The 25,506-nt window shown below is 43.8% G+C and overlaps 1 protein-coding gene across 7 annotated transcripts in view; it reads left to right on the top strand.

Annotated features, from left to right (window-relative positions):
- LOC111950127 (active breakpoint cluster region-related protein) overlaps positions 1-25,506 on the top strand; it is a 237,659-nt gene that overhangs the window by 194,221 nt on the left and 17,932 nt on the right. The window lies entirely within an intron of this gene.

Below are 25,506 nucleotides of genomic sequence, written 5' to 3'. Positions count from 1 at the left end.
TGGTATTTCACCCAGTAGATATGGGAGTTTATCAAAATGGGGTTTGTTTTCAAATTCTTTGTGGATCTGTGGGAAATATGTGTCTCTAATATGGTCAAACATTGGGCAGGAGGTTAGGAAGTGCAGCTCAGTTTCCACCTAATTTTGTGGGCAGTGTGCACATAGCCCGTCTTCTCTTGAGAGCCAGGTCTGCCTACGGTGGCCTTTCTCAATAGCAAGGCTGTGCTCACTGAGTCTGTACATAGTCAAAGCTTTCCTTATGTTTGGGTCACTCACAGTGGTCAGGTATTCTGACGTTTTACGTTGCTTCCTTTTAGGTGGTTGTAGAATTTAACGTCTCTTTTCTGGATTTTGATCATTAGCGGGTATCGGCCTAATTCTGCTCTGCGTACATTATTTGGTGTTTTACGTTGTACACTGAGGATATTTTGCAGAATTCTGCATGCAGAGTCTCAAGTTGGTGTGTGTCCCGTTTTGTGAAATCTTGGTTGGTGAGCGGACCCCAGACCTCAAAACCATAAAGGGTAATGGGTTCTATAACTGATTCTCTCTCTCTCTCGCTCTCGCTCTCGCTCTCGCTCTCGCTCTCTCTGCTCTAGTCTGTGTGGCGTCTGGCCACCTTGTGTCACCCCTCTCTCTGCTCTAGTCTGTTTGGCGTCTGGCCACCTTGTGTCACCCCTCTCTCTGCTCTAGTCTGTGTGGCGTCTGGCCACCTTGTGTCACTGCGTTGTAATGTGTGTTTGTTTGGTCAAGGCCGTCCCACAGCAGACTGATAACAAACAGAACATTGTCTGAAGTAGCAGAGTCACTGCCTGTCTGTCTGCCTGCTTGACTCTGCCCTGCATAGTCATCCCATCCCTCAGATACAAGGTCCATCCTCCACTAGGATAGCTATGCAGGACACAACCTACTGTAGTCTTGAATTACAAATCAAATGTAATGGTTAGAACAGTGTTTCAGTATGAGTCAAACAGACAGCCCCCAGCTGTACAGACTCAGGACAAGAACAGCCTTACTCACAGGACACAGAGGTCACGGCATTGCTGTTTCGAACTCATGCTCACACACTCTCACTCGTGTGCTACACACACACACACACGCACACTGATGTTTTCTGACAGTCAGTCTCATATGGGTGAGCAGCAGAGCAGGCCTCTGAAACGGTTTGTCGTGTCAAAGCAAACCCACATAATAATTGGAAAAATCCTCCTAAGGCTTGAAAGAAGTTTAAAACTGGGTCCAGCTCTTCAAATAACTGTTGTGGACTGTAGAGATGGACTATAACCCATGATCTCTGACCCCTGACCTGAGAAGTAAACAGGAGATACCACCTCTAATGGGGGTGTTGGGAACAGGAGGGATGTTTTTAAAAGTGGTTTTAATAGTTAGAATTACAAAAACCTTATTGTCCGTTCAATATGTCAAATTCTTGATGTGAATCATAGTGAAGGGGTTGTGATTTAGTGGATAAGCCCAGTGGATCATGATCCAGACAGGTCTGTTCTGGATACAGCATCCTGCATCCGGAAAACCCAGAAGTGACAGCTAACTTTATTGAAGGGGTTCAAATGGTCAAATCTGGATGAAAACTGAAAATGCTCTCTGCTATTGTAAACCAATATTGTGCCAATATTGAACTGAGAACTTAAACCTTCTTCCTTTTTAACCTTAAAAAGCAAATGCACAGTATCACTTCACTACTTCATAACTTTTCACATTTACATACCTGTACACTACCACATTGATGCTCAGTATATCAGCACTGTACCATTCCTTCCCCTTAAGACTTGGTGTGGAGGTCTAGGAACCGGTAAGAATATGCAAGGCTCTTGACTGGATGCTGTGTGTTCCTGCCGTGCGGACGGTTGTGGGTCTCTCCTCCTCGTAGACTCCGGTCTCGGCTGACCTTTCAGTGTTCATTCCCCTCCACTGGTCTGATGAGGGTGGAGAGGCAGAGCGCTGGCTGGGCAGGCAGAGAGCTGCCAACGTGATAAGCCTGTCTATACATAATACATGAAGGGATCAGTTGGTTACTGCAGGCTTGGAGGAGGAGGGGTGGCGTTATCAGCTAGTGACTGGCCTTTCCATAAGCCATGTACAAGTTTATTCATCTTGTTTTTGAGGTGTGTGTGGGGGGGTCTTACCACAGTAATCACTGATGGTCTCATCTGTGGCCATGGCCAACCGGCCACGAGGGTCTGCTCTGCCTTTGTAGATGGACTGAATACCTGCTTGGCCTCTCACAGCTGTGGTATACTGCTGTTGATGATGATGATGTTTTTGCTTTTTTTATTGAATTAGTGCAATTAACCAACTTTTTTTTTTTGTTCATACATCTAATTGACAGATGTCGGTTCAATTATTTAAATTAGATATACATTTTTTATTTTTTATTAATCAGAGCTCAATGCACAGTTTCTCTAGAGACACATCAGATCAAGCCCGAACTGTGCGATGTAGTAGGGGGTTGTAGTTTCTAACAGGACAATATTCTACATAGTTTAGCACAGAAAATGTGGTAATTAACTACAATGACAATAATCAATTGCGCACCTACTTGTCATGTCTGTGGGCACGGAGACAGCGAGGAGAGAAGACCTTGCGATCGAGAGGCATAGAAAGCAGTTGCTTCGTGAGGTATCTATACCTTAAATTACATGACCTAAGTGATTGATAGTTGGTATTCATAAAAGTATGTATTATTTACGTTGAAGAACTATTAAAATAGTGATTTTGTCAGACAGCATTGGCAGCAGCTCTATAGAGATGATGACTTGGAATGAAATTATAAAGTCATAAAACTAATGTAATATTTGATTAAAGTAATGTGAATAAATGATGGTTAATAAGTGATAAGCAGAAATGGGCAGTCACTACCATCATGGGACTTGTATTTCATGTTTTATTCTGTGTTACAGCATTCAACCCACACAATGCATAGTGCATTTAATGTAAAAAAATGATCAAAAACAAAACCCGTAATTCTTTTTTTAATAATCTAACCTAAACCGAACCAACCTCAAACAGCACTAATCGCTCAGCACTACAATGAATGCAGCCAGGAAACCTCTCCCTTGTTTATGAATATGTGATATAAATCGGCAGATTTTCTAAATTTGATTTTGTGGTATTAATATCATGTTGCAAGAGTTCCCAATGATTTCAGCTTCAATATTTGTATTGTATTGTGTTCACTACAGCTCCACYTCTCTTTCTAAACTTAATGACTGATATTCATGTTTCCAGTAACTACAGTCATTCAACTGGCCAATACCCCAGTCTGATAATAGTTTGTCTACAGTATTAAAGCCAGGCATTCCTTCCTATGAGAAATGTTTTTTGCTGCAACAGATTGAGATGTCATAAACACCATGATGGTTAATGAGGGCTTAATCATATTGTTTTGCCCCTTTCACAACCGCACTGCTGTGAATGATGGGTAGCCATTTCTCTTGACTTCCTGGATTCCCAAACTGGGCCTCCCAATTGGGCCCCTCTGCCGCTAGACATTAGCCTGGCTGTCTGATGTAATTGTTTTCATCTGGGGTTGAAATATCCCTAACCCCTCCAGGACCCTCCCAGGCTGTTTCACCTGTCAGTCCTCTGAGAGATGAAGTATGGTAAGGTAACGATCATTCTTGCAGTCCCGTCTTCTGACATGGAGAACAAAGGGTGCCTTTCCTTTAACAAACTATGTTTCCAAGTCTCTATGGCACCTGCTATATCATGAGTGTGTATGGCTAAGGCTGTAGTGTAGAAGCAGCTGACTGGTCTCTATGATGAGCATGGCTGCACCACACAGACACACTGTTCTTTTGACTTTTACTGTCTTTACTGTCCCTGTGGGGAAATGTTGTTACAGTAACATGTACACATTTTAAGTACCGTATAAATACTATAGATGCAACATTCATAGCAGTAACATATAGTATATACCGATGAAAGAAAACCAGCCTGCTGGCCTTACTGGGTGGATAGGAACATTATTCCCAGCTGTTTAGGAGGGATATCACACCTGGCACAAATTATTGTCTTGTGTTTTTCCTGCCGGGGGTTGCCCTGTACCTGCACCCAGAGGGGAGTCGTTTAAAGTCCAGGTACAGGGGGCCGTTCCCTGCAGCCGCAGGAGGGGAGGTCGTTGTATACGTCCAGGTACCACGGGGGTGGCCGATACCTGCACCAGAGGAGTCGTTTAAAGTCCAGGTACAGGGCGGTGCCGTATCGCCTGCACCCAGAGGGAGTCGTTTAAAGTCCAGGTACAGGGGGTGCCGTATACCTGCACCCAGAGGGAGTCGTTTAAAGTCCAGGTACAGGGGTGCCGTATACCTGCACCCAGAGGGAGTCCGTTTAAAGTCCAGGTACAGGGCGGTGCCTACTGCACCCAGAGGAGTCTGTTTTAAAGTCCACGGTACAGGCCGTATACCGTGCACCCAGAGGGGGAGTCGTTTAAAGTCCAGGTCAGCGGGTGCCGTATACCGCTGCACCCAGAGGCGGAGTCGTTAAGAGTCCGAGCGGTACAGCGGGGTGTTGCTTGGGAAGATAGAAATGGATTTTGCGTAATCGTGGCCACAAACAATGTACAACTGCACTACAGGTTTAACATGTTAAAAAAAATGTGTTTGATGGTTATCCAAAAAGCATGAACTTTCTCTTCCTTTCTAGTGCCTCTTTCAGACACTCACTATGGCTCTAATCTCCCTGCTTCAAGCACCTTCCTTTGTGTAACAAACGTGCCATGATGAGATTATCTGAATATAACATGGGCAGAAACAAGGTTATCCTGTTTGCATGGCTAGAGTGGGTACCTGCTAACTTCAAAGAGCTGAGTGGGTGTGGGGCGCATTCACAGTAATAATAATCTATTTCAGACACAGCGGAGACGTTGATAGATGTTGTGGTGTAGATAATAGATGGAGTTTTTTGGAGTACTGTGGAGAGTGCAGAGAGTAGAGCACAGCAACAAACACCTTACGGACCAGAGAGAGAGAGAGAGAGAGAGTAGTAGGCAGACACAACAAACACCTACGGACCAGAGAGAGAGAACAGCACACAACAAAACACCTTACGGACCAGAGAGAGAGAGAACAGCACACAACAAACACCTTACGGCCAGAGAGAAGAACAGCACACAAACAAACACTTACGGACCAGCAGAGAGAGAAGCACAACAACACACACCTTACGGACCAGAGAGCAGAACAGCCACACAACAACATCCTGGACGACCAGCAGACGAGAACAGCCACAACAACCCCCACGCGAGCCCAAGCAGAGAGAGACAGCACACACACACCCTGATCTGGACCTGCAGAGAGAGACGAACAGAACACCATCCAACAAATACATTCCTTACGGACTCAGAGATGAGAGAACGCCACACAACAAAACACCTTACGGACCGCCAGAGATGAGAGAACAACGTCCTCACTAACAACATCACCATCCTCGTCAGCAGCCACGTTTGCATACGCAGGCTAACCAGAGATCGAGCAGAGATGAGCAGTATAACCTACACTATCACCAATCTACCCTTACTGCCCACGTATGAGACGAGAACAGCACACCATCACATCCTACCGTACCGGACCAGATTGTCAGCCCCAGAGAAGCAGACACAACACACACCTTACGGCCAGCCGAGCGCAGATAGCGACCGCACACAACATACACACTTCCATCGTACCAGAGCGAGATGACCCTCATGCATCAACCAACTAACAGCCATCCCTCCTTTCCTACCGGTCACTCCCTACGAGATCTGAGCAAAAACCCATCGCACGAACCACAGGCAGCCCTCCTTGTAGGTCGTCTAAACCTGTCAGAGAGTACTGAGAAACAGCAAACAACAAACATCCTCCTTCCAAGTAACGACGCGAGAGGAACAAGCGGAAGAAATGAAAGAGCGGCGGCGATTGAAGAGGACGCTTCTTTATAACAACAATGGCTCTACTCCACCCCAAGCGAAATCCCTTACCTCTCTCACTAAGCCCGTCTCCTCTCTCAATACCCCTCTTCCGCGACCAGAGAGAGAGAACATCGCTCAGCTGAGTCTATACAAGGACACTCTCGGTCAGCTCTGGCCAGCAGCATCCGTGAGCAACAGGCTCGCCGGCTCGTAACACAAAGCCTCTCCTCCAGTCTCCTTCTGTCATCGTCGAGTCTCGTATCCGATCTCTCTCCCATCGAGTAGTAGCTACATCAGTCATCAGTAGGATGCTACTTGAGAAGTGAGCTCGTGTCATCCTCTCGGCTCAGTCAGACGCTAAAATACACGTCAAACAGCACGCGTTCTACCGCGCTGCACGTCGTAGGACGGCATGAGTAGTACCACAGTGCGCACCCTCTACATATCAAAGCTCATGCCTTCACTGTACTCCTCACGCTGACAGAGGTACGATCCACAGCGCGAATCACTACACCAAAATCTAGCCCTTTAAGCCGGTCACCAGAGAGAGAGAACAGCACACAACAAACACCTTACGGACCAGAGAGAGGGCATCCATGTTTGGAGTATAGATGTAGAGTAGATAGAACTGCAGCAGGACTCTGACCATGAGACTGGGAGGAGAGATGATGGTGGGGCTGGAGAAAGGCCAGGGCTCACTGACCTCAATGTGAATAGGAGGAAGGAGAGGGAAAGGAGAAGACATCCCATTTTTATGCTCACAATCACAAATGTGATTTTATCTTATGTTTTGTTGACAGGAAGTGTAATGTAGTCTGCTAAAACGTATTGAATGACTATTTTGGAACATTAGTTCCAATGTCTTTAAGGTTCTCTGCAGTGTTCAGCTGTTTTTAGAAAGTGAACAACATGCTATTTCAGCAGCATGATTATCATACAGCGTGCTGCCAACATCTGGCCTCTCCCAACACTGGTAACCTGACCTGTGTTTATGCTGGAAGAACAACTCTGAGAGGCCAGGTCAGGATAGACAGCACTACAGACCCACAGAACCAAGGCCACCAGAACTGCTGCTGTGCTGCTCAGCATCATATGGAAGCCATTATGGTTCAGACTGCTTCACTAATTCTGCCATTAGCTACTAAGTATTGATTAACTGAGAATCACAGCCTTGTTATTTTTCATGCTACTTCTTAATCTGTTAGAGAGAGGGTGGGGGGGGGAGAAAGAGAGAGGGAGAGAGAGACAGAAATAAAGAGAACTTTATAGTGTGTCAGCCTCAGTTTGGAGCTACACATCAGCCTAAGGAGGGTTGTTTTGTCCTCCTGGGTTCATCTGTTGTTAAAGTAGTGTTTGGCCCTGTGTAACAATCTCCTTTGGCTACATCAGGAGAGATGTGTTAGGAGTGTCTATTGATTTTCCTCTGTTAGTCTCACCTGTTAATAGATGTGTTTCGTTCCACACTCAGCCTGGAACTGATGGCTTCTCCACCTTGTGAAGGGGAACAGACCTTTTCATGATTGTTTAAAGGTGGTGGACATTGCCAACGATGATGATGTTTTGAGATTCTCCGTGACCTTAAGTTGAATGGAGACCTATTTGTGACCTCGTTCTCCTCTTAGAGGTTCAGTAGAACCTCATTCCTCCATTGAGACATTCCTTTCCTCCCTCCTCCTTCTCCCTCACACCATCACCTCTCCAGCTCCCTGTGCTGGTTGTGGCTGCAGCTGAGGTCCAACACACATCTATTTACCCTACTGACTGACTGGCTAGCTGGCTGGCTGACTAAAATGACTGACTAAAATGACTGAATTATTTAAACCTGTGGAACTCCACTGAGATCCTCTCCATCTCAGAAGTAGGTGAAACAACACAGGTCCTGACTGCTTCATATCTGATGTACTACCACAGACTCAATGTTTCAAATACAAGGGACAGCAGCAGGAACGTATTCACCATAAACACATAGTGACATGGTGTTAATATATTTGTAGAAGTTTGGCATGGTCAGTTTTATCTCAGCTTGGCCTGTATGCTCCCTTCTTTTATATTTGATTGACATTCTAGTTGTGGATTCTGAAATAGCCTTCCAGTTTGGACTGTTCTACTACAGGTGGACTTTTAACTAGGAGTTCTACATGTTTAACCTCTACTAAAACCCCTGAAGACCAAACATCAAATCTTACCCACAAATGGAGACTAGCTTCTCTCAGGTTTCTATTCAATGTCCTTCCTGATCCCCTCCATGTCCCCTGCCTGCCCTTTCTGGTATGTGAGTAACCATATGCATGTACCATATGTATACATAATGAAGTGATGAACACAGTATGGACTCCACTTTAACTGTGCGTGACTGAACACTCACCCACTGCTGGCTGGTTGCCTGTGGATTCTCCTACTGGAGGCAGGGGGTGGGGTTACTGGGTTGCTCAACGTATGGAGCCTTTTACAGGTTAGCGGTGTGTGATTGAAACAGTGTGTGTGTGACGCATGCATGTATTGTGTGTCTGCGCAGGGGTGCGGGGCTCTGCGGGGATGCATCTGTCACTCACAGACCTGCTGCTACTACGCCGGTGCACCCAGGGGGCAGTGGAATGTGAGTCCACCAACCAACCCCTGTCTAGGGCAAGTGCCACCTACCCTTTTACCTCTGTAGCCAGCACCACCTCCCCCTCTGTAGCCAGCACCACCTCCCCCTTTACCTCTGTAGCCAGCACCACCTCCCCCTTTACCTCTGTAGCCAGCACCACCTCCCCCTCTGTAGCCACACACGCTACTCCCCTCTTGGTAGCCAAGCAACCACCTCCCCTTCTACGCTCTGTAGGCCAACACCACCTCCCCCTCGTGTAGCCAAGCACCACCTTCCGCCCTTTACCTCTGTAGCCAGCACATGGAGAGTCCACATCATCCCTCAGCCACACTGCCTTTCCTGGAGATTAGAGAACAGCCAGCCCAGGCACCATCACCGGCACATCCTATAAATGAAAGATGGTGCCATGTTTATTATGCTGTTCAGCCATCTCTCTGCTGGGTAAGGGAGAACCAGCTACGCTACAGGAGTGCTGTATATGCAGGATTCTTGTCAGCCAGGCACAGAGATAGTTAGCAAGGTACTGTTCCTCGTTACTGCCTCCTGCTCGGGTCTTGCATCACTCTGACTGTCTCTCCCCCTTTGGCCCTCGTGGCATTTTGCATTTTGCATTTTGCAGAAGCACCATATTGATCTTAGAGAGCCCTGTACGTACAGTACTGCAAATATCTTCTCCATGACAACGGCATGGTTGTCACCCCTAGGGGGTGATCGGTCAGGATTGTGAACCTACACAGGACGCAACTCCCGACACCCCTCCATATGCCTAACTCCATTCCTTCCATCACTCTCTCCCCTCACCTCCCTCAATCCGCACGCAACACAGTGAATACTCTATGCTAATGATAGCCCCTTGTCTCCTTTTGTTCTCAGTCTGTAGTGATGATAGTGTTTAATCTGAGTTCTGTCCCCGGACTACTCACATGAACCAGGAGGGCTTAGCCAGAGAAACCCGCCTCTGGGTTATAAGCCTCTCACCCTGGGCTCCCCGCACATGAAAGACCTGAGACACACATGGTCACAAGCATGTACACAAGCATGTACACACACATTTACATTTACATTTAAGTCATTTAGCAGACGCTCTTATCCAGAGCGACTTACAAATTGGAAAGTTCATACATATTCATCCTGGTCCCCCCGTGGGGAATGAACCCACAACCCTGGCGTTGCAAGYGCCATGCTCTGCCAACTGAGCCACACGGGACCAATACAGTAAGGTCCATAATTATTGACACCCTTGATAAAGATGAAAACAGAGCTCTTTCGCCACGTACACCAGTAGTTCGGCGTTGAAAACAKAATCATATGCAGAAAAGTACCTCATAACCATGGTAAAAGATGTTGGCGGATCTTTGATGTTATGGGGCTATTTTGTTTCCACTGGTCCTGGGGCCCGTTAAGGTCAATGTCATCATGAACTTTACCAAGTGCCTGGACATTTTAGCCAAAAACCTGGTTGCCTCTGCCAGGAGGCTTGACACCTGGCCACAAGTTGCTGCAAATGGATCTTCCAGCAAGACAACCTGAAACACTAATCAAAATCCACAAAGAAATGGTAAATTGACCACAAAATCAACATTATGCCATGGCCATCTGTCTCCAGACTTGAAAAACATTTAAATCCTTTGGTTTGAATTATAGACCCAGTTCAGTTCAAAGTTTTTTCACATGCATAAGTACAGTGAAATACYTTTCTTGCAAAACCAAACCCAACAATGTAGTACTAAAATAAGGTAGAACAAAGACACACGAGAAATAGAAATAAGAAGAACACAATAAAGTAAGCATACTATATACAGGGTCAGTTCCAGTACCATATTTACAATGTGCAGGAATACTGGATCGATAGATGTAGAAATGTAAAAGGTAAGGGTAAGGTGACAAGGCATCWGGATATATGATAAACAGAGTAGCAGCAGTGTATATGATGATTGTATGTGAGTGGGTGTGTGTAGAGTCAGTATAAATGTATGTGTGTGATAAAACTATGAGTGTGTGAGCAAATGATGGATTGAATGTGTGTTGGAGTGTCAGTGTGTGTGGTGTGTAGGGCCCTATGAGTGTGAATGGAGACAAATAGGAATAAAATGTAAAGGTCAACTCAGATTGTCTGTGTAGTCCATAAGAACAGATGAACGATATCAAGGATCTGGAAAGATTCTGTACAGATGAATGGTCTAAGATCCCTCCCAATGTGTTCTCCAATCTCATAAAMCATTTTAGAAAAAGCCTCAGTGTTATCATCGCAAGGGAAGGGKGCAGGAGTATTGAAAACAGGGATGTCAATAATTCTGACCCTTATCTTTTTTGTATTTTTTATTAGTGTAAAATAATATTTTCAAATGTTATGATCATACAATACAGCTCAGTATTTGTTATTTATTTTATACAGTCTTTTTTGCTCATCTTTTTCAAGGGTGCCAATAATTCTAGACCTGACTGTACATCCCTTACCCTCTCCCCTCTTCACAACCCCCATCTCTCATTCCATTGTGTTTCTGAGCATCACAGCGGTCTCTACCACCCCCTCCTATGTACAGGAAAGGAGGAGGGAAGATGGGGGATGGGGTAATTTAGCAGTGATATTTCTAGAGGTGGTCGGCCATGGCGGTTGTGTATTAAAGATGATCAAATTATCCACTCAGGATATGGCTTATGGCTATCTGTATCGGCAAGCTGTCACAACGACCAATCACAAGCCTCTGCCACAGCCCCCTAGCTCTGCCGTCATCACACACACACACACACACACACACACACACACACACACACACACACACAATGACCCATAGATTAATCCACTGTAGTTTGTCATTTTTTATGAGGAATCTTAATAACCCCAAAGCATCGCCACTTTCATTAGATTTCATCATGTGTTATGATCCTGTGTTCTCATATGACATTTATTTCATTATCTGGTTAAAGAGAATGTCCTGCTGTGTCTGTGATGGATGCACTAACTAACATATCATTCTCTAGGATGGTTTGAGCTATACTTTTTACCTACACATGCGCGTACACTACACATGCGCGTACACTACACATGCGCGTACACTACACATGCGCGGTTGTAGTAAAAGTGTGTGTCGTGTAGCCGTCCATCCAAGTATCACCAGCTCAATACCTCTTTATGAGGAAAATACATTTCCATAACAAAACATCTCTATGAGGAAAATACATTTCCATAACAAAACCTCTCTCTGAGGAAAAACATTCCATAACAAAACCTCTCTCTGAGGAAAATACGTTTCCAATAACAAAACCTCTCTTGAGGAAAATACATTTCCATAACAAAACCTCTATGAGGAAAATACATTTCATAACAAAACCTCTCTGAGGAAAACAAATTTCGCATAACACAAACTCTCTCTGAGGAAAACACATTTCCATAACAAAACCTCTCTCTGAGGAAAATCATTCATAACAAAAACTCTCTCTGAGGAAAATACATTTCCATAACAAAACCTCTCTATGAGGAAATACATTTCCATAACAAAACCTCTCTGAGGAAACACTTTCCATAACAAAACCTCTTCTGAGGAAAACACATTTCATACAAAACCTCTCTCTGAGGAAATACATTTCCATAACAAAACTCTCTCTGAGGAAAATACATGTCCATAAAAACCTCTCTATGAGGAAAATACATTTCCATAACAAAACCTCTGAGGAAACACATTTCCATAACAAAACCTCTCTCTGAGGAAAACACATTTATCCATAAACAAAACCTCTCTGAGGAAAATACATTTCCATAAAAACCTCTCTCTGAGGAAATACATTTCCATGACAAAACTCTCTATGAGGAAATACATTTCATAACAAAACCTCTCTGAGGAAAACATTTCCATAACAAAACCTTCTCTTGAGGAAAACACATTTCCATAACAAAACCTCTTATGAGGAAAATAATTCCTAACAAAGTCTCTGAGGAAAACACATTTCCATAACAAAACCTCTCTCTGAGGAAAACAATTTCCATAACAAAACTCTTCTCTGAGGAAAATACATTTCCATAACAAAACTCTCTCTGAGGAAAAATACATTTCATGACAAAACCTCTCTATGAGGAAAATGATTTCATAACAAAACCTTCTGAGGAAAATACTTTCATAACAAACCTCTCTATTGAGGAAAATACATTCCATACCAAATCTCTCTGGGAAATAACATTTCATAACAAAACCTCTCTCTGAGGAAAATACATTCCATAACAAAAACCTCTCTCTGAGGAAAATACATTTCCCATAAAAAACCTCTCTCTGAGGAAAATACATTTCCATAACAAAACTCTCTCTGAGGAAATACATTGTCCATAACAAGACCTCTCTATGAGGAAAATACATTTCCATAACAAAACCTTCTGAGGAAACAGATTTCCATAACAAAACCTCTCTCTGAGGAAAACACATTTCCATAACAAAACCTCTCTCTGAGGAAAATACATTTCCATAACAAAACCTCTCTCTGAGGAAAATACATGTCCATAACAAAACCTCTCTATGAGGAAAATACATTTCCATAACAAAACCTCTCTGAGGAAAACACATTTTCCATAAAAAACCTCTCTCTGAGGAAACACATTTCCATAAAAAACCTCTCTCTGAGGAAAATACATTTCCATAACAAACCTCTCTCTGAGGAAAATACATTTCCATGACAAAACCTCTCTATGAGGAAAATACATTTCCATAACAAACCTCTCTGAGGAAAATACATTTCCATAAAAAACCTTCTCTTGAGGAAAACACATTTCCATAACAAACCTCTCTATGAGGAAAATACATTCCATAACAAAACCTCTCTGAGGAACACATTTCCATAACAAAACTTTCTCTGAGGAACACAATTTCATAACAAAACCTCTCTCTGAGGAAAATACATTTCCATAACAAAACTCTCTCTGAGGAAATACATTTCCCATGGAACAAAACTCTCTATGAGGAAAATAGATTTCCCATAACAAAAACTCTCTGAGGAACATACATTTCCATAAAAAAACTCTCTATGAGGAAAATACATTTCCATAACCAAATCTCTTGAGGACAAATACATTTCCATACAAAAACCTTCTCTGAGGAAAATACTTTCCATAAAAACCTCTCTTCTGGGAAAATACATATTCCATAACTAAACCTCTCTATGAGGAAAAATACATTTCCATAACAAAACCTCTCTACTAGTTTGACTACACTCTAGAACGAGATTCTTCATATTGGAATCGAAGCTGTACTTGCCAATGGAATGAATGGGTGATTACCTGCTAATGCACAAAACAACCCTAGTGGCTAATTAGCAACTGGCTCACACAGACTCCCTCCCATACAGTAGGCTTTTCCTATTTGAAGCCAGGGTTCTTTAAGGCTACTTCAAATACGTTTGGGAATAGAGCTGTGAAAGTCAAGTGCACCGTGATGTATCCCAGGCAGGCAGGCTGGCGGGCTGTCCTAGATTGACTGTGTAGTGGGGATGAAACCAGTCCAGGTCTGCGTCCCAAATGGCACCCTATTCCCAACACAGTACACTACTTTTGACCAGAGCCCTATGGGTCCTTGTCAAAAGTAGTGCACTACATGGAGAATAGGGTGCCATTTGTGATGCAGACCAGGAACCACTTCAGTCCTGTCTCTCGTATGGAGCTGCTATATAATGGAGCAGTCTTTATAGAGGGCTGTGAGCCTAACTAACTGTACCACCTTGGTCATCTATAATTAAGACACAGGCCTGACGATGATGTCAGAACTAAGTCAGGCTCTTAGCCRTGGTCATGTTCTCCCTCTTTCTTTCCCAGTCAAGCTCTACACATTCCAAGACCTGACAACATTATTGTGTTGTGTTGCTGCCAAAGCAAGGGTCTCAGAATATATCCCACATTCTGCAGCATTGCCAAACATTATTGTACAGCCCTGTCCTATTATTATACTACCTTTATAGTGCCTTTGGAAAGTATTCACGCCCCTTGACTTTTTCCCTAAAAATGTAATTACAGCCTTATTCTAAAATTGATTAAATGGTTTTTTTCCTCATCAATCTACACACAATACCACCATAATGACAAATCAAAAACAGGTTTTTAGAAATGTTTGCTAATTTTATAAAAAATACAAAAATAAAAATCTATCACATTTACATAAGTATTCAGACCCTTTAATCAGTTCTTTGTTGAAGCACCTTTGGCAGCGATTACAGAATCGAATCTTCTTGGGTATGACGCTACAAGCTTGGCACACATGTATTTGGGGAGTTTCTCCCATTCTTCTCTGCAGATCCTCTCAAGCTCTGTCAGTTTGGGAGCGTTGCACACAGCTATTTTCAGGTCTCTCCAGAGATGTTCGATTGGGTTCAAGTCCGGGCTCTGGCTGGGCCACTCAAGGACATTCAGAGACTTGTCCCGAAGCCATTTTGCGTTGTCTTGGCTGTTTGCTTAGGGTCGTTGTCCTGTTGGTAGGTGAACCTTCGCCCCCAGTCTGAGGTCCTGAGCGCTCTGTAGCAGGTTTTCTTCAAGGATCTCTCTGTACATTCTCACAGCATGATGCTGCTACCACCATGCTTCACCGTAGGGATGGTGCCAGGTTTCCTCCAGACGTGACACTTGGCATTCAGGCCAAAGAGTTAAATCTTGGTTTCATCAGACCAGAGAATCTTGTTTCTCATGGTCTGAGAGTCGTTGGATGCCTTTTGGCAAACTCCAAGTGTGCTGTCATGTGCCTTTTACTGAGGAGTGGACTCCGTCTGGCCACTCTACCATAAAGGCCTGATTGGTGGGGTGCTGCAGAGATGGTTGTCCTTCTGGAAGGTTCTCCAATCGCCACAGAGGAACTCTAGAGCTCCAATCAAGTTGTAGAAACATCTCAAGGATGATCAATGGAAACAGGATGCACCTGAGTTCAACTTTGAGTCGCATAGCAAAGGTTCTGAATACATATGTAAATTAGGCATTTCTGTTTTTGCTTTGTCATTATGGTGTATTGTGTATAGATTGCTGAGGAAAATGTTTTATTTMATCCATTTTAGAATAAAGCTGTAACATAATGTAGAAAAGGTCAAGGGGTCTAAATACTGTCCGAAGGCGCTGTATGTCATTTATGGAAAAAAGGGAGGCTTTCAGAGTGTGGCTGGTATATAGGAAAACATGCTGTGGTCTGAGTGTTGAGCTGTGTGAATACTACTCTGGGTGAGCATGCCTTGTGTAGACATGTCATTAACTCTATAAATAAGGCATGAAGAAATGCCGTGAAGGGGATGTGAGGGGTGTGTTTGTAGTTGACTGGATTTCGGAGAGTTGGAGTGTTTGTGTGTGCGGTTGAGCGAATATCTTTTTATATGGGCTAGGTGCATGTGTGTGATGTCATTGATGTGATGTGGAGTGATGGACTCTATCTGAACTGTCCATCTTCAAGAGAGAGAATTGCTGCAACGTTGATGAAGCGCTCTGCTTTCCCCTCAACCCCTGTGCCCTGTACTAGAGCTGTCTGGTAGAAGGCAACACTGTCAAACACAGACATAGATTGACAAACCATCTGACAGGCCCGCAAATGTATTATATTATCCTGTTGTATGTAGCCTAAACCCCAGACCTTAAAACAGAAAAACTAGAAAGCAAGTGTGGAGGAAAAACCCCTATATATAAAAAAAGATGTATATTTGTTTAATGAATTCAAAGAGTATAGGCCTAATCTCCAATCTCAGCTCTGAATCATGACATCCCATTGAAGACTCAGAGAACAAAGAGAGACGACAGTGTTTAACGACTAACTAGACATCATCCAAAAAAGATGGGAAGGCGAGGTGCTGATGCGTTGCCTTTTGTTGTTGTTGTCAGGATGAGCAGGCTTTAAGGTGGAAAGAGGAGACAGTTGGCAGTTGAAAGAGAAGCTGTGGAACACTAACAGCCAGTTGACTCCAATGCGCCTCCCAGTATGATTCCCAGTATAGATAGGGTCTAATGGGAGCGGATTGTTCCAGTTGACTGAAGTGGAGACTTCCTGCTAGTACTGGCAAATATTTTTTTAAAGGCCCATTGCCATTAATTCACAGTAGGCAGATTAATTGCAACAATGTTGGATTCAGGTCATACCATTTGTTATTTATCTCTGTGCCTAGACATTCTGAATATGTTGAATGATTCAGTGAATTGTTTTAACTGAATATACAGTGAAACCTTACATTACTAGCTAGCGATGTCGCTGAGGAGTTGCTTCTCTGCTACTTGCTGTGCCATAGTTGTCTGACCCTAAAAATGAGTGACTCAGACTCCATTTATCATTAAAAACAAAAGCAGTTTCCCAGATGTGACACACAATACTGTGTACATGTCTCATGCTTACAATCCTGAGTTAAAAAATACGCTGCATGGCTGAGTTCTTACCACTACGGTCAACCCCCTGATTGAAAGCGGCAGACAGCCAGTGACTGGCCACATTCACCCTTAGCACAGATAGACCTAACACACACTCAGTTAAGGGTGCTAACTGTCTCATATCTCAAGTGTTTTWATTTTTTTATTTTACCAGGTAAGTTGACTGAGAACATATTCTCATTTACAGCAGCGACCTGGGGAATCGTTACAGGGGAGAGGGACGAATGAGCCAATTGTAAGCTGGGGGTGATTAGGTGGCCATGATGGTATGAGGGCCAGAATGTGAATTTAGCCAAGACACCGGAGTTACTCTTATTTTTTTATTTCATTTTTCTACCTTTATTTAACTAGGCAAGTCAGTTAAGAACAAATTCTTATTTTCAATGACGGCCTTGGAACAGTGGGTTAACTGCCTTGTTCAGGGTAAGAACGACAGAWTTTCACCTTGTCAGCTCAGGGATTCGATATTGCAACCTTTCAGTTACTAGTCCAACGCTCTAACCACTAGGCTACCTGTTGCCCCATGATAAGTATCATGGCATCTTTAGTGACCACAGAGAGTCAGGACACCGTTTAATGTTCCATCTGAAAGACTGCACCCTACACAGGGCAATGTCTCCCATCATTGCCCTGGGGCATTGGAAATGTTTTAGACCAGAGGAAAGGGTGCCTCCTACTGGCCCTCCAACACCACTTCCAACAGCATCTGGTCTCCTATCCAGGGACCAACCAGGACCAACCCTGCTTAGTTTCAGAAGCAAGCCAGCAGTGGGATGCAGGGTGGTATGCTGCTGCAGTGTTATTATCATCATTACCAGATGTCATTCACGTAACCCTCCATGCTCTGTTACAGTCAGGTATGACATCATATAGTCCATTCCTCTCTGAGGCAAGGCTGAAGGCTGACAACACTGACTGGCTTTGTTTAACTTGTGATAAGTGTTGTTGAGAGAACATGTGTTTGAATGGAATCATCAGTGACCGACTACTGTACTGAACCGAGTAGTTGGCTTACTTTGTCCCTAGCTTTTGACTTAGGTTCCACTTTGTTGTTTTAATTTAGTCTCGCTTCGGCCGAACTGATAGGTCTGTAGACATAGTGGCTGTGGGAAGAGACTATTTAGATTGGCTTCCAATCAAAAATGTATCTTTTGACCAATGGGTAAAATAACATGTTCACTGTGTAGATAATGCTATATGAAAATCAATGGTCCAAACCTTATGTCTCTAACATAATCCGATCAAAAGTGATTGTAGTTTTTACCCTTGTAGCATGGCTAGAATAAGGGTGACTAAATCAATGGAGGCCAGAGAAAAAAAAGTGGTCAAAATCAGGAAAATTGCATAGGGTCAGCTAGGCTGGATTCTGTGCAAGAATTAAACGGTTACTTCGAAATTTTTGGCGATGAGGCCTTTTATCTACTTCCCCAGAGTTAGATGAACTTGTGGAAACCATTTTTATGTTTGTGTCCAGTATGTAGGAAGTTAGAGGTAAGCCAATGCTAATTAGTGTTTGTGCAATGACTGGAAGTCTTGAGTATCGAGATGCTACTTCTGGCGCCGACAGAGATGGCCGCCTCGCTTCGCGTTCCTAGGAAACTATGCAGTATTTTGTTTTTTTACGTGTTATTTCTTACATTGGTACCCCAGGTAATCTTAGGTTTCATTACATACAGTCGGGAGGAACTACTGAATATAAGAGCAACGTCAACTCACTATCATTACGACCAGGAATATGACTCTCCCGAAGCGGATCCAGTGTTTTGCCTTCCACCCAGTACAATTCCCTCCGCAAGGCAATCAAACAAGCTAAGTACCAGTATAGAGACAAAGTAGAGTTGCAATTCAACGGCTCAGACACAAGAGGTATGTGGCAGGGTCTACAGTCAATCACGGATTACAAAAAGAAAWCCAGCCCCGTCGCGGACCAGGATGTCTTGCTAAATAACTTTTTTGCTCGCTTTGAGGACAATACAGTGCCACTGACACGGCCCGCTACCAAAACCTGCGGGCTCTCCTTCACTGCAGCCGAGGTGAGTAAAACATTTAAACGTGTTAACCCTCGCAAGGCTGCAGGCCCAGACGGCATTCCCAACTGCGTCCTCAGAGCATGCGCAGACCAGCTGGCTCGTGTGTTTACGGACATATTCATTCAATCCTTATCCCAGTCTGCTGTTCCCACATGCTTCAAGAGGGCCACCATTGTTCCTGTTCCCAAGAAAGCTAAGGTAACTGAGCAAACGCTACGCGCGCCGTAGCACATCACTTCCGTCATCATGAAGTGCTTTGAGAGACTAGTCAAGGACATATCCCTCCACCCTACCTGACACCTAGACCCACTCCAATTTGCTTACCGACCCAATAGGTCCACAGACGACACATCGCAACCACACTGCACACTGCACACTGCACACTGCCCTAACCCATCTGGACAAGAGGAATACCTATGTGAGAATGCTGTTCATCGACTACAGCTCAGCATTTAACAACATAGTACCCTCCAAACTCGTCATCAAGCTCGAGACCCTGGGTCTCGACCCGCCCTGTGCAACTGGTACTGGACTTCCTGACAGGCCGCCCCCAGGTGGTGAGGGTAGGTACAACATATCCACCCCGCTGATCCTCAACACTGGGGCCCCACAAGGGTGCGTTCTGAGCCCTCTCCTGTACTCCCTGTTCACCCACGACTGCGTGGCCATGCACGCCTCCAACTCAATCATCAAGTTTGCGGACGACACTCAGTGGTAGGCTTGATTACCAACAACGACGAGACGGCCTACAGGGAGGAGTGAGGGCCCTCGGAGTGTGGTGTCAGGAAATAACCTCACACTCAACGTCAACAAAACAAAGGAGATGATGTGGACTTCAGGAAACAGCAGAGGGAGCACCCCCCTATCCACATCGACGGGACAGTAGTGGAGAGGGTAGTAAGTTAAGTTCTCGGTGTACACATCACGGACAAACTGAATTGGTCCACCCACACAGACAGCGTTTGTGAAAAAGGCGCAGCAGCGCCTGTTCAACCTCAGGAGGCTGAAGAAATTCGGCTTGACACCAAAAGCACTCACAAACTTCTACAGATGCACAATCGAGAGCATCCTGTCGGGCTGTATCACCGCCTGGTACGGCAACTGCTTCCGCCCACAACCGTAAGGCTCTCCAGAGGGTAGTGAGGCTGCACAACGCATCACCGGGGGCAAACTACCTGCCCTCCAGGACACCTACACCACCCGATGTCACAGGAACGCCATAAAGATCATCAAGGACAACAACCACCCGAGCCACTGCTGTTCACCCGCTATCATCAGAGAAGGCGAGTCAGTACAGGTGCATCAAGCAGGGACCGAGAAACTGAAAACAGCTGCTATCTCAAGGCCATCAGACTGTTAAACAGCCACCACTAACATTTAGTGGCCGTGCCAACATACTGACTCAACTCCAGCCACTTTAATAATGGGAATTGATGGAAATGTAATGTAAAAATGTATCACTAGCCACTTTAACAATGCCACTTAATATAATGTTTACATACCCTACATTACTCATCTCATATGTATATGTATATACTGTACTCTATATCATCTACTGCATCTTGCCATCTTTATGTAATACATGTATCACTAGCCACTTTGAACTATGCCACTTTATGTTTATATACCCCGCATTACTCATGCATATTTATTATACTTACTCTATACCATCTACTGCATCTTGCCTATGCCGTTCTGTACCATCACTCATTCATATATCTTTATGTACATATTCTTTATCCCTTTACACTTGTGTGTATAAGGTAAGTGTTGTGGAATTGTTAGGTTAGATTACTCGTTGGTTATTACTGCATTGTCGAACTAGAAGCACAAGCATTTCGCTACACTCGCATCAACATCTGCTAACCATGTGTATGTGACAAATAAATGTGATTTGATTTATCTGCTAGCATGATAGTAGTTCATCTGACTCTGGGGAAAGTAGATAAAGGCCTCATTGCCAAAATTCCAAAGTATCCCTTTAACCTGTTATGGCTGCAAGGGAAATTATTGAGTAGCCAGAAAAAAGGTGCCCATTTCAAACGGCCTCGTACTCAATTCTTGCTCGTACAATATGCATATTTTTATTACCTTTGGATATAAAACACCTCTCAGTTTCTAAAACAGGTTTAATTATTTCTCTAAGTGAAACATACACTCTTTTTACAGCCCATTTTCTGGGAAAAAGTGAATTTCCAAGAAGCTATGTCTTCTCTCAAGATACTCTCTTAAAAGGGCCTTGGCACTTGGGACTGTACAAACACGTCACACATCTTCCCTGGTTGTCATGCGGAAGTGAGAGAAAAAATGACTTGATTATCTCTGTCAGGGACTGAAAGGAACCTTCTTTGAGTGATAAGTGGCGCACTTTATATTTTTTTTTTCTGGGCGCGAGGTAGAAATGGACTGCGCTCCTGGAAAACACTCGTTATAGTGAATATGACCTCCAGCTTCGATTTTCTTTGATACAGTCAAAAATCATCCTAAAGTATGTTTTTTTCAATATACTTTAATTATATTATTGAAATTTATTCTGGACTTTAGACGTGATGCGAACGCAAGAATTTTGTCAGGACGGAGAGGTTAGCATGGCATGGCCAGTGTGTCATGCTAATTCAACAGGGACATCGTTCGTTCTAGGTCCAAATGAACACGGTTCTGAACAAGGACCCTTTGGAGAACATTCTGATGGAAAAATCAACAAAGATAAGGACCCAATTTGGATGCTTTTTCATATATCTGTCGAACTGTGCTATCGCTAGCGTTTGACTAGAATCAATGCTGCTGTGTGTTAGCTATTGTAGTAAGCTAATATAACGATATATTGTTGTTTTCGCTGTAAAAACACTTCAGAAATGCGGAAATATTGTCTGTATTCACACAGATCTTTCTCTTTCATTAGCTATCCACCATATATTTTTCTGAAAATCTTTTCTGATGTGAAATTATAGTTGACGTTGGTGTCTGGTTTTCTCTGGCTACTGCCGTGCGATTTCTGACTGGAGCTATGGATGGTGGTTAAGATGGTAAGCAGTAATGTAAAACTGATTTATAGCTAAATATTCAACTTTTTCGAACAAAACATAGATTTATTGTTAACATGTTATAGGACTGTCATCTGAGGGAGTTTTTTTTTTCTAGGTTTTTAGGTTAGTTCTAGGTTATTAGTTGGCTTTGCATGCTAGCTGTGCATGCTAGCTGCATGCTACGCGGTGCTGTAGAAAATATCTGTCTCTCTTTTTGTATTTGGTGGTTGAGCTAACATGAATATATGTGGTGTTTTCGCTGTAAAACATTTAAAGAATCTGAAATATTGTCTGTATAACAAGATCTTTCTCTTTCATTAGCTATCACCATATATTTCTCTGAAATCTTTTCTGATGTGAAATTAGTAGTTGACGTTGGTGTCTGTTTCTTGGCTACTGCCGTGCGATTTCTGACTGGAGCTATGATGGTGCTAAGTGGTAGCAGTAATGTAAAACTGATTATAGCTAAAATATGCATTTTTTTTAACAAAACATAGATTTATTGTGTAACATGTTATAGGACTTCATCTGAGGTAGTTTTTTCTGGGTTATTTAGGTTGGTTTTAGGTTAGTTAGGTTGGCTTGTGCATGCTACTTCATCCTACTTGTGCTGTGAAAATGTCTGTCCTCTTTTTTATTTGGTGGTGAGCTAAAATAATATATGGTGGTTTGTTTTCTCTGTAAAACATTTAAAAAATCGACATGTTGGCTGGATTGACAAGATGTTATCTTCAAATGCTGTATTGGACTTGTTAATGTGTGAAAGTTAAATATTTTACAAAAAATAGATTTTGAATTTCGCGCCCTGCACTTGCAGTGGCTGTTGTCATATTGTCCCGATGTCGGGCTTGCAGCCTGAAGAAGGTTTTAAGGCTATTGGATACCTGATAGGCTCACTTTCCCGTTGAACTTGTCGTCTTTCTTCTCGTTTCTGCAGAACATAAAACAGTGGTAAGATGGATATCCATTTTCAGACATGGAGTGTTTTYAGATTTTATTATACACTTTTCATATTAATTGGAAATGTCTGTTCTTTTTAAAGATTTCTCACAAAACAAGTGTATCTGTGAAATGTCAATGGAGCACTGAGAGTATACCAAGCTTTTACTTTTCAATATATTTTACATTTAATTCAGCTCGTGTCATGCTAATTTAGATTTGTACTTTTTACTCCTTTTTCTCCCTAGTTTTGTGATATCCAATTGGTAGTTACAGTCTTGAGGCGAAGGTCGAGTCATGCGTCCTCCAAAACATGACCCGCCAAACTACGCTTCTTAACATCCGCCCGCTTAACCCAGAAGCCAGCCGCACCAATGTGTCGGAGGAAACACCGTTCAACTGACGACCGAGGTCAGCCTGCAGGCGCCCGGCCCGCCACAAGGAGTTGCTAGAGCGCGATGAGCCAAGAAAGCCCCCCCCCAGCCAAACCCTCTTCTAACCCGGATGATGCTGGGCCAATTGTGCGGCACCCTATGGGACTCCCAATCACGGCAGGTTGTGATACAGCCAGGGATCGAACCCGGGTCTGTAGTGGCGCCTCTAGACCACTGCGCCACTCGGGAGGCCCMAAAACTATTTTTTTTGTAGTCGGGACCCRCGGTCCTGATTGACCCTGTTCTGGGTGGGATATAAGGGACCCTACTGTATGTGTCTGTGCAATCAATGCATGCGTTCCTCCTTTCATGGGTGATACTGCATGTTTATCTGCCCCGTTCCCTCTCTGTGCTCCCCTCCCATGACTCAGTGCTGCTATCTGAAGGTATCAGTCTACCTCAGAGCAGGTAGGGAGTCTGTCTGACCATAGACTAAATCATAGCTACTGTTCAGGAGAGGAGACAGTCTGTCTGAGTGTAATGCAGCCTTCTGTCTTTTTCCTTTTCTCCCTCAGATATTAATGGAGAATAGACATGAACCAAGATGGAATATGACAAGCATGGCTTAGACATCCCTTCCCAGATTGATACACCCATTATACAATGTACTATTCCCTACTCCTTTTGGTATTGCTATTTTATTGATTTGATCCCCATTAGCTGTTGCGAAAGCAGCAGCTACTTCCTGGGGTCCAAACAGAACATGAAACATGACATAATACAGAACATTAATTAACAGCTCAAGGACAGAACTACATACATTTAAAAATGGCACACAGAGCCTACATATCAATACATACACACTATCTAGGTCAAATAGGGGAGAGGTGTTGTACTGTGAGGTGTTGCTTTATCTGTTTTTTGAAACCAGGTTTGTTGTTCATTTGAGCAACATGAGATGAAGGGAGTTCCATGCAATAATGGCTCTGTATAATACTGGACGTCTTCTTGAATTTGTTCTGGATTTGGGGACTGTGAAAAGATGGCAAGTCTGGTGGGTGTGTGTGTGTCAGAGCTGTGTGTAAGTTGACTATGCAAAGTGATGCAGTCAGTCTATCTTCAACTCTTAGCTAAGAGAGACTAGCATGCATAGTATTGATATTAGCCCTCTGATTACAGTGAAGATCAAGATGTGCAGCTCTGTTCTGGGTCAGCTGCAGCTTAACTAGGTCTTTCTTTGCAGCACTTGACCACATGGCTGGACAATAATCAGACAAGACAAAACTAGAGGCTGCAGAACTTGAGAGGAGACTGATTCACTCTAGTGGTCTCCAGAGAGGGTGGATAGATATGAGTGATTTCCTGATGTGTGTGGATGGACGGCTGAGGGAGGTGGTGTGTAAGGGGTTAACCAGCGTAGTGGAAACGCTGGTGGTCAATTAGTCCTGCGTCTGTCCCTATGGATCTCTGGGCTGGGGAGAGAGCGGGGGTGTGGGGAGGCAGGGGAGAGTGGTTGGAGTAGTGGGTGTGGAAGCCCACACAGACATACACACAAGCACACATAGATATGCATGCGCACGCGCTCGCGAACAGACACACACACATAATGGACGGAGGACTCAGTGGAGTGTGGAAGTCCACACACACATAATGGACGGAGGACTCAGTGGAGTGTGGAAGTCCACACAACCACATATGGGACCAGAGGACTACAGTGGAGTGTGGAAGTCCACACACACATAATGGACAGAGGACTCAGTGGAGTGTGGAAGCCCACACACACATAATGGACGGAGGACTCAGTGGAGTGTGGAAGCCCACACACACATAATGGACGGAGGACTCAGTGGAGTGTGGAAGCGTGGAGGAGAAGTCATCTAGAGAAAACGCATGGCAACAGGCACACATGACGACAGAGGGAGATAGAGAAGGACAGAAAGGGGAAGAGAAAAAGGGTGAGGAGAGAGCGGGAGCGAGGGGGGTGGAAGGTTTAGAGTACAAAAACATGCTTCTTGTCACGATACAAGAAGGTGTCCGTGTTTGGTGATAAAATGATTTAGCATCTTTTTTTCCCACCCTTGTTAAACTCTGATTTGTGGAGAGTTTGTTCTTTTGAGGTTCCGTTATATGTTGTGGAAATGTGGTTGTTTCTGATGGGATCTAAATCACCCTGTTAGAGTTCGCATCTCCCTTTTCTCTCTTTCCTTCTCTTCTTCACATTCCTTATTCCTTTTTTACGCACTTCCTCAATTGGTTACCAATTATGGGGAAGGATGAGAG

The sequence above is a fragment of the Salvelinus sp. IW2-2015 genome, linkage group LG23, assembly GCF_002910315.2.
Source record: "Salvelinus sp. IW2-2015 linkage group LG23, ASM291031v2, whole genome shotgun sequence".
Taxonomy (NCBI): Eukaryota; Metazoa; Chordata; class Actinopteri; order Salmoniformes; family Salmonidae; genus Salvelinus; species Salvelinus sp. IW2-2015.
Note: the sequence above shows the minus strand (reverse complement) of the source record. Positions and strands in the feature narration are given on the sequence as shown.